This window comes from Aquila chrysaetos, chromosome 4 (genome assembly GCF_900496995.4).
Source record: "Aquila chrysaetos chrysaetos chromosome 4, bAquChr1.4, whole genome shotgun sequence".
Classification (NCBI taxonomy): Eukaryota; Metazoa; Chordata; class Aves; order Accipitriformes; family Accipitridae; genus Aquila; species Aquila chrysaetos.
Genome location: NC_044007.1, coordinates 37,164,242 through 37,173,685, shown reverse-complemented (window position 1 = coordinate 37,173,685; position 9,444 = coordinate 37,164,242). Strand labels below are relative to the sequence as shown.

At 44.9% G+C, this 9,444-nt stretch overlaps 1 protein-coding gene across 1 annotated transcript in view; it reads left to right on the top strand.

The window, feature by feature from the left end:
• The first annotated feature begins 271 nt into the window (after window positions 1-271).
• The window catches only part of SULF1 (sulfatase 1), a 123,669-nt gene continuing 114,496 nt past the window's right edge, over window positions 272-9,444 (top strand). Inside the window, exons 1-3 of the mRNA XM_030012641.1 lie at window positions 272-389; window positions 945-1,228; window positions 2,472-2,564. The gene's annotated coding sequence lies outside the window, so the exon portion shown is untranslated. The remainder of the gene's footprint in view (window positions 390-944; window positions 1,229-2,471; window positions 2,565-9,444) is intronic.

The following is a 9,444-nucleotide window of genomic DNA, read 5'->3' as shown; positions in this document are numbered from 1 at the left end:
AGGGGAAGGGTAGCGAGCCTTCAACTCTCGGGCTGCATCCCGCAAGAAAGTCCGCGGGGACGCGGCGGCGGCGGCGGTGAGGAAGCGGGGGCGGGGGGGGCGAAGCAACAGGCTGGTGGCACCGTTTCCCGGGGCGGGACGGGAGGGCGCGGGGACCCGGCGCGGAGCCCGGCGCGGAGCCCGGTGCCGAGCCCGGTGCCGAGCCCGGCGCGGGTCCGGGCCGGGGCGCGGGGCGGCGCGGCGGCCGGAGCTGTCACAGCAACGGCGCGGGCGCGGATCGGCCGGAGCGGGCAGGGCGCGGAGCGGCGAGCGCGCCGCTGGGCACGGCGGGGAGCCCAGGCGTTTGCGGCGAGCCCGGGGAAGCGCGGGCTCGTGGGAAGGACTTGCAGGTATCCGTGCAGAAGTAGAAATGCTTGCCCTTTGGATCTCCCCTCTCCTCCCCGCCTCGCCACCCCCCCAAGCCCCCCCCCTCGGTTTTCCTTCTTTCTGCCTCTCTCCGCCGTTCCCCCGGGAAGGCTGGAGGCAGCCACGGGGCGATCGCGGCACGGTAAGGAGTCGGGATTTCGGGATGCGAGTGTCACGTTGCGGTGCAAATGACTCCCACATTAGCACTGTATTAGGATTTCAAACTACATCTTTTATCTCTTTTAGAAAAGCGTCTCTCGGAGGAGATTGCCCTCAATAGAGCCGCCATAAAAAGATTTTAGTGTTGCTCTTGTGCTTCTGTGCATCCCACTGTGAGGGGGTCCCAGCGGTCCCTTGGGAATACAAGGAGTTGTGAGAAGTAACGCAACTGGCCACCGGACTAATCCACTCCCTCTACCTTCCCGCTAGTACCTCCCCCTTCTGCTCTTTTTTTCAATAGCAGCTCTTTCTCGAAATCTCAGGTTACTTTGCTAAGGAGTTCTCAGCCCTATAGTTTCTGCCCTTGTCTCTGCCTCCAGCTCCTTAAGAGCCACCCAGCCCCAGCGATTGGATTGGGCAGCCCGTCTTGACACACCACTGTGCTGAGTGCTTGAGGACGTGTTTCAACAGATGGTTGGGGTTAGTGTGTGTCATCACACTCGAGTGGGGATTAGGGGAGAGAGGCAGCCTTGCTGGAGCTGTGTGGTCTTCCCCAAGTGTGAGCTGCAAGCAAAAGAAGAACTACCTAGCTTTGGGGGAGAAGAGGGGGAGGAATCGTTTCCAGCAGCTCAGAGGGAAAAATAAAAACCCACACTTTGTGCAGGTAAAGTAAAAGGCACCTCAAGCCTCTCTTTCTCTTTTTTTTCCTTCCTCCTTCACGGTTTTCAGAGGAATGCTAGCACAGCACACTTGTCAAAGCCAGTTGCTGCTGCCTTATCAATGCTGCTATTGTACGGCTGACAGATAACAGCGAGCGCAGCCTGATGCTTGGCTGTCTTCGTAGAGCTAACACTCTTAACGCGGCTAAGGTCACGCTTTTGAAGGTGCGGATCAGAAGACCTCTCCCGGAGCGGGGTATCTGAGCTCCGGGGTGCCTGCGCTCCCTGCCTCGCCGGCGCGGCTCTCCTCGCCTCTCCTCTCCTCTCCTCTCCGGCACACACGTGCTGTGCCGAGACCGCCAGCGCAGGGCAAGCCGCAGCCGGGTTGCCGGCGGTGGCTGCTGGTGGTCGTTGCTGTGTCTGCGGGCACAAATGCCGCCGTGTTTCGGTAGAGTCGTGGAAACTGCGCGGTCGGGCGGGGGAAGGAGTCGCGGAGGAGCGTTTCCTAGGTTTGGAGGAGGATGCTCGAGCAGCGTGCTGCCTGCCTGGGGCTCAGCTGGGAGGCAAACCGGGGTGTTTTGAAAGTGCGTTTGAGATGGCTGTAAAGTTTGAAGACTCCTTTACGGAGACCTGGCTGGGCTTCTGATGGTCGCTATCGTGTTTGGCTTACACATGGGCTTAAAGTTCAGAGAAAACCAGGAAAGTAGGGAAAGGCAGCGTACAACGTAATGCTGCTCTTGCAGCTGCAGCAGAGCAGATGGATGTAATTCATTTGCAGATCTGTTTGTGAAAGTTTTACAAGTCATTGAAAACTAAGTAGCATCACTATAATGGATCATTAAAGTCTCGCTATATTTATAGATTCTAAACTAGCGATCTGAAGTGTTAATTAAAAGTAAGCAAAAATTTATGTTTAGGAAGGAAGAGGGGCAGAAATGTAATTAGAAATTAGTTGTGGAAGTACTCTGCTATCATTTTCACTTAATTCGACTCTTACGTTCATTGATGTCTGAAGCGGGGGAAGCCCAGCAAATTAACTAAGAAGTCAGAAATGTTATCACTAATTACAGTACGTTAGCTTATCAGAGAATTAAGATGTTCTCATTGTTTTACTCTAAATGATCCAGATGGAGAAACTAGAGGATGGGTTATTTTCCTTTTTTTTTTAATAAAAGATTTATTGTATATATATATACTGTCTTCCTGTGCAGAGTAACAAAATTATTTGTTTCTTTCGCACTGTAACAGATCTTCACACTAACTGTCACGTACCTGTGGTGCTTATGAATTATTGGCCTCCTACTTGTGAAAGAAATCTAACACTGTCCTCACCATTTACAGGTGAGATATTCTATAAATAATACTGTATATAATGTGTTCTGAAATAAGATCTGTTTAGTAGGCTGAGCAAGGGGATTTATAGCTGGTGCTTTGTGATTTTGGCATTCAACTGTGTAACGATGCCCATAAAACCATGTTTCAGGTTGCACATATATTTTTGCCTCAAACCAAATTTTTTGTTAACTTTTTTTTTTTTGAGCTGGCTATTTGGCCCCTTTACAGGTTGTTCTCAGCTTGTCTTTTCAAACACACTCTTCAGTAAGAACGTGTCCTCAGAAGTGACCCACAGCAATTTGAAACAGAGAATTAGCTAAATCGCTAATATGACTGTATGACCAGACCAGGACATATGTGAATACATTTGACCGTTTTGATTTTTCTCTCAGTCCACTCTTTCTCATTGTAAAAAGTGATGGAAACTTTTACAAGCTTAAAAATGAAAAACAAAACCAAAGCAAGCCCTCACTATGACTCTATGCTAAAGCCTTGTATATTGGATTTCTCCTCTTCACTCTTCCCAGCGTGTCCTGGGAGATGCCAAATAAACCAGCTTTGGTGCACAGAGGTTTAGTCTTCCAGCAAAGCTAAGGTGCAGCACTGTGAGCTGCACAGCCTGCTGCTGTCACAGCCTAACTGAAACGCGTCCCTCTCTGCGGGTATTGTCAGATCACAGATCAGATGATCTATAAGAAAACATATTTTTCAAGAAAGTGCATAGCTAACTACACATGCCCAGCTTGTTATTGTTTTACTAGAAAAAAAAAGAAAACGAGTTTCTCTAGCACTGCCAGAAAATCTTGCTGAGAAACTAGGAACAGCAAATCATGTTTTTCCTTCCTTTATAATGATGGGGCTGTTTAAAAGACAATGCCCACGGGGCAGTCCAGCTTCTTGTCAAAATGTAATCTACTGTTCCAGATGGTAAACATTCAAAGACATATTTATGGTGACTTCTACATACCTTCCTTTGACATTGGCTTTTTTTTCCCTGAGAGCACTTGTACTGGGTACACACATGAAGTTCCCATTAGCATCCTAGCAGCTGTAAAAGTGTTCAGAACTCACAAAGATGTTCCTCACAGTGAGATAAAAATAATCTGAGGAAAAGATCTGAGACCAGTACAAACCTCAGTAGATCCACGATACGCTCAAGGTGAAAAATTCCAGCGGTACAAAAAGATCCATAAACTGCTGCATGAAAGCTGTAATACATTTTTGTTGCGGCTAATTCATCTTTGCTTGATATGGAATGCTGAACATACCAGGCATGTCTGTACTATCAACTGTGTTTGTGATGTGAGGGAATCTGCACTGCACAAAAGCTGGTGGGTTTCTTTTTCCCGCAGCTAGTGAAGACTAGGTGGTATACTGATTGTCTTCATAGAGTTGTTTTCAAAGTGTCACCTTTTTTTTTTCCCTTGCTGCGCCAAGCAGTGAGACAGAGCCCAGGAAAATGTTTTCCAGCCAGAATGTGTTCTGCCCTGAATTGTCTTAATTATGTGTCAGTTTATTGCTTGTCAGGGGCTTCCTCTTCTTAGCACTTTATAATCGAGGTGGGTGAGCTTGTTCCATCATAATATGCAACTTCAAATTCTGCTGCTTGGCATGTCTCCTTGGCCTTTCATTGATTTTTGTCTCCATTTCAGAGGAAAAAAAAATTAATTATGATTGGTGTAATTTCACATTGCAAAAAAAAAAAAAAACCCTTGGTGATTTTCCAAATGGCATGTAAATACATCTTCAAAAAGTAGGCTAAATGAGAGGTCATTAGGGAAAAAAATGCATGTAGGAATCCAGAAGTATCCTAGAGATGGCAAGTAGCAGTGTGAAAATTATTGTAACAGCTCTCATTCCAGTCAGAAACTGATAAAAACAGTTTATTAAAAATGTTGTGATGCTGGGGACAGTGTTTACAAATGTGGAAGCCATTATAAAACCCACACTCAGTGGAAGTTAGACAGCTATGGAAAAAAATATTTTGAAAGATTTTGCAAATTCTGTTCTGACTAGATTGCTTTATTGCAGACTATTTTGACAGTTTGCCGTTTATCATCTAGCTTTGTTTAACTTACTACACTCAATGCTATATGTTTGTTCATGCAGGATCAGAAGTTTGAGCCTTGTGTAATGGCAGGTCTCATTCTTACCCAGGCAAGGCTGGACACTTGTCGCAGATGTCATGGGAGTCGTGGGTTCCATGATTTCCTTAGCTTTAGAAAGGGCTTTGGGGGATTTGTGTTTGAGTGGGAAGGCAGACTGATGCGATAACAATTGAGAAAGCTCCTTTCTGAGTGCCTTGAGAGCTGCAGTGTTCAACAGAGAACGAGGGTCCCGTGACAACTCTGCGGTGACACAGAAAGAATCCAATTAGTGGCCACTCCTGCTGTTGATACTAGATCTGTCCTAAAAAATTTCCGCCATTACCACCCTCATTGTAATCCCATCCACGACACTGATAATGGGATCAAGAGAGTGTTTTCAAAATGCCTGTTTAAATTTTAACTGCTGTCTTAGGTGATTTTGAGGATATTAAATTAGAAGGCATAGCACAGCTCACAAGAATAGCACAGCTCACAAGAGAGCTACGTGACACCCAGTAGTTGTCTTTCTTATACTAGATTTTCCTAACACCTCCATCACAGGTAGAGCTGCTGTAAGGGGGCTGCAGATGGAGTAGGGGGGCTGTGTGTACGTAGCGAATGATCCATTGAGTTGCGGCCATCCCTGCACTGCAATTACCTGTAGGCTTTGTCCCTACGCAGCTACACGTATGGAAAGCAGTGGGAGAAGGGAGTGGGAGGTGATACAGTCCCCTTTGCTGTGCCCCAGCAGTGGCAGCAAGTCAGCCTGCTTCTCCCTTTAACAAGTCCTAAATCATCACTCTGCCTTCCCAGCTGGACCAGCAACAAAATATTCTGCCCCCGCCGCCCTCTTTTTTTTTGTCTTTCATTTTTCTTGCTCCAACAATAATTCACCATTTCCATATGATCAGAGTGCAGCAACTCCCGTGGTTCTTACCAAGCAGTGCACGTTCAATACTGTCATGTGGTTGTAGAGGACGCTCTAAAGTGGAAAGACTCAAGGCCTTCACCAGCGTTACCTCAGAATGCAACACAGTAATGTATGAATTGCCAAACCAGACACTTTAGAGCTGAATTATTTTAGCATATTTCAGTTATGTCAGTAGACTCCTTTTGAGAGCCCCTGCAAGAGCTTTGCTTTAGTATTGCTTGTTCAAGCTCAAAATTTATTGTTAACTGGTAAGATTAATTCCTTTTTAATTTTTGCTGTCTTAAGACTTTTATTTTCTGAGAAAAGTAATACTTGTTTCATATTCTGGTTTATGCATTGCACACAGCAGATTTGGTATCAGTGATTTCCCAGAACTTTAATTCCCACTTTCAGAATCTGCTTAAAAGGTCTGGTAAGCCTTTGTTACTGTGTGTGCTCTATTAATCCTGGAGTTCTGAGCCTTCATACCCCTAAACATCCCCAGTGATTTGGTTACAGTGAAACATTTTTGTAATAGTTGACCTTTTCACCCAAGATTTTGTCATGACTTTGTTAAAATTTTGTTTTCTGTTATTCTATGGCAAAAATTAACTTACAACTGCAGTTGACTATAATTCTACCTTGTAATTTTTATAGCTCCCTGCAAAGTTGATAGTAGTGCTGGAACTCCAAACAAAAATACGCTTTTTCACCAATTTTATCACAGGCTTATGTGACAATACCACCATCATGTTCTGGAAGATTTCTAGATGTCGTACTGTGCTATGGAAATCCAGACTGATTTATAGATCAATGCTAGATTATCCACAGAATGTTTCATGGAGTTTCTAAATGGAAGCAAAACACTGAAAGTCAATAATTTCGTGTTGTAGAAAAAATCTTTCCTGATGCTGTCTGAGTGTAATTATGGCACTGCATGTTGCCATTTCTCTATGATGTGACTCTAACCCATCTTAGCAAGGAAAGGAGCTGCTCCACAGCAGCTGTATTTTTGTGGTGCTTCACAGGAGGTGAACTCTGTTTGGAAAGCCCACAGAGAAGATGGGGAAGCTTTTGGCACTAGAGTTCTGGAGAATAAATGTAACAGGGAGCTGAACATAGGGATTGTTTTTCTCAAAAGCATCCATAAAAACAGAATAGTGGTCTGTTCCAGTATTGTAATTGCAATGTGCCAAGATGTTCATTATTCTAGCATGTGCACTGTTTTGTCTGTTTTCACTTAGAAACAGAAAAATGCATTACCAAGCCCATAAACGTCTGCAGAACTGCCAACTCTCCTGACTTTTATCAGTAGTCTCATGATATTTCGCCTCTTTTGTAAATCTTCGAGTGTTAGAGTCAAGATATAATGTGAGAAGTTCAGATGTCTCCTTTCTGTTTTTTTAAACTTAATCCTCCTTGTTGCTGAGGAAGCTGACTTGCATGCAGCTCCAGAAACGTGAAGGAAACTAACGGAATTCCCAAATCTCACTATGTAAATGCATGCAGACTTTGTGAATAAGGTGGGTTTGTGTGTGTCACACCTGGCAATTAAGAAACCCCTTTTTTTCCCTGAGGTTTACCGTAATCAGATCTCTCCAAAATTTCTGATCATTTGTCTGATAACTCCCATTTTTTAAAGACATTTTCCTGCAACAGGGGGTGAGTCTCCATGACTCGTCTCAGCCAGTGGAATAGCTTGCTGCCCTGGAGAAACCCATCCTTGATCCTCCCATGCTGTGCATCCAGCAGTGTGTTCCCATCTCCTCCCTCGTGCCAGGTTTGGCTCTTGGCTCACCTGCTGGGATGCTGAACGAACTCACCGGAGCAGTGGGAAGCTGTGTTGGCTGCCTGCCTAGTGAGTTGGTTCAGCTCAGCGAGTGGACAGAGGGTTCCCATGGCACAAGGGGAGCGGTTGGAGCTGGTGGCTTGGGGTGAGGGGGAGAAATGTGGCCACCCCTTTAGGGGGGTGTGAGCTGTCAGATCACTCAGCTACCTGGTGACACCTCACCCTGTGAACCGGGGCACTGTGTGTGTCTACAGGAGAAGGTGTGATAACAGACATGCGACTGTACCAGTGTCACCATGAGCAGAAGTCTAAATGTGCACTTTTAACGAAAGCCTATCCTTTTTTATGGAGAGGATTGCTGCAGTGTCACTCAGAATATGGAGAGGCCCCGCTTACTGCTTCTGACTTTTTAAATCAACAAACAGGCTTTGGAGAGAAGCTAATAAGAAGTGTGGGGAGAAAAGAGGAAAGAAACGCAAGTGCCTGCTGAGCTGCTGCTTTAAAACCATGAATGAGATTCTGAGGGTGGGATCCATTCTGCATAGCCAAGGCACTTGAGGTGCCCCTGGGTCTTAAATACTTATACAGCAGCTACCTAAAGGCATGTTTTCTCACTGATCAATGAAGAGAGTCCCTCTGAAGGCCTGCAGGCGTTGTGGTTAGGCAGGCAGGATTTCCTCTTGGAAACCTTGAAAGGCACCTGCCTCTTTCAGTTGCACATGTAGGGATGGAGCTTACCCAGTTGCTTTACAGGGATTGCTAAAGACCTTAAGCTGGAGGGACTTGATATCACCTTGAGTTTCTTGGTTGGCCCACGGATGAGCAACGCCATGGATAAACACTCTTTGTATTTGAACAGCTGTGATGTAATTCCTATGCAGCTCTTTAAGGTGTCTCCTATACCTTCCACAGAAGAAAGTATGAAGCGGGCCTTTCATTTGCACAGCAAGAGCTGCGATTCACTTGAAGAGACTAGGATGCTCATTTTAGATTAAATGTAATTGTGGTACTGACTGTAGAAATGGAACACTGTACTCCTCCAAAGTGTCATCCATTTCAGTGCTGGGTTATGCCGACAAGAAAAATGCATAGCCTTTTTTTTGTAAAAAACACCCACTGTTGTTACTTGAAAGAATGTGTCAAAGGCCCATGGGGCAGATAAAGCTTAGGGGGATCAGAGATGTTGTTGGTGCCTGCAAGCACTAAAGGTGTAGTGAGGAATAATGGATGATCTTACAGGGGTATGAAGTTGGACAAAGAGTGGAAGAAAGACAGAACTGACAAAGATTCAGTACCCATGTTTCTGGATTTAGCTATGCTAAATCTTTTGAGGATTATCTCCCACTGACTTGGCTGCCTCAGGGCATGCCAGTCACAAATTAGAGAACAGTAGTGCAATAATAAACTGAACATGCTGTAAATAATCAGTACAGGATACCTTTTAACCATCACTTTTTCCAAGGACTGCAAAAATGCTAACAATAGTAGATTTTAGAATAATATTTGGGTTTTGGTAACTTGGTAGCAATAAAGAAGTATGCATTAAGCCAACCTTTGTAGTAATTTTTAGCAAAGTTTCACTTGGTGTCATTCCCCACTATTTTATTGCAGAGAATTTACCTTGTTGTTATCTATTTTAGATCTAGAGCCAATTTATGAACTGAGGCTGTAACACTATCTGCTTGGCCACCATTGTGTAGGATTTAGGGAGACCATTACCATACTTAGACCAAGAAAAATGTTCTGAAGTTAACACAAGTTTATCTGCCAAGCACTCTCGTAGTTTCTTTTATCTCTGTATCAGTAGAGGGTTGGCATTCCTTATCTCACTGTAAACTTCAGTCCCTTGCTGGAACATAAGCTCACAGAGGAAGGCTTCCTAGGCTCTACTTCTCTGCAACTCAACTCCTAAGTGCAAAAGGCCGCTGAGTTAGTTTTTTGGTTTCCTTCTGCTTGGTATGGAGAATTCCTCTAAAGCATGGACCCTCAGAAGTGAGGAATGGTAAAATGAAAAGGCTTTGAGGTATGCATAGTCAGAGATCACCAGGCTCCTCAAAAAAATAACAAATAGTTCAACATAGGAAGATGTGCAGCAACAAA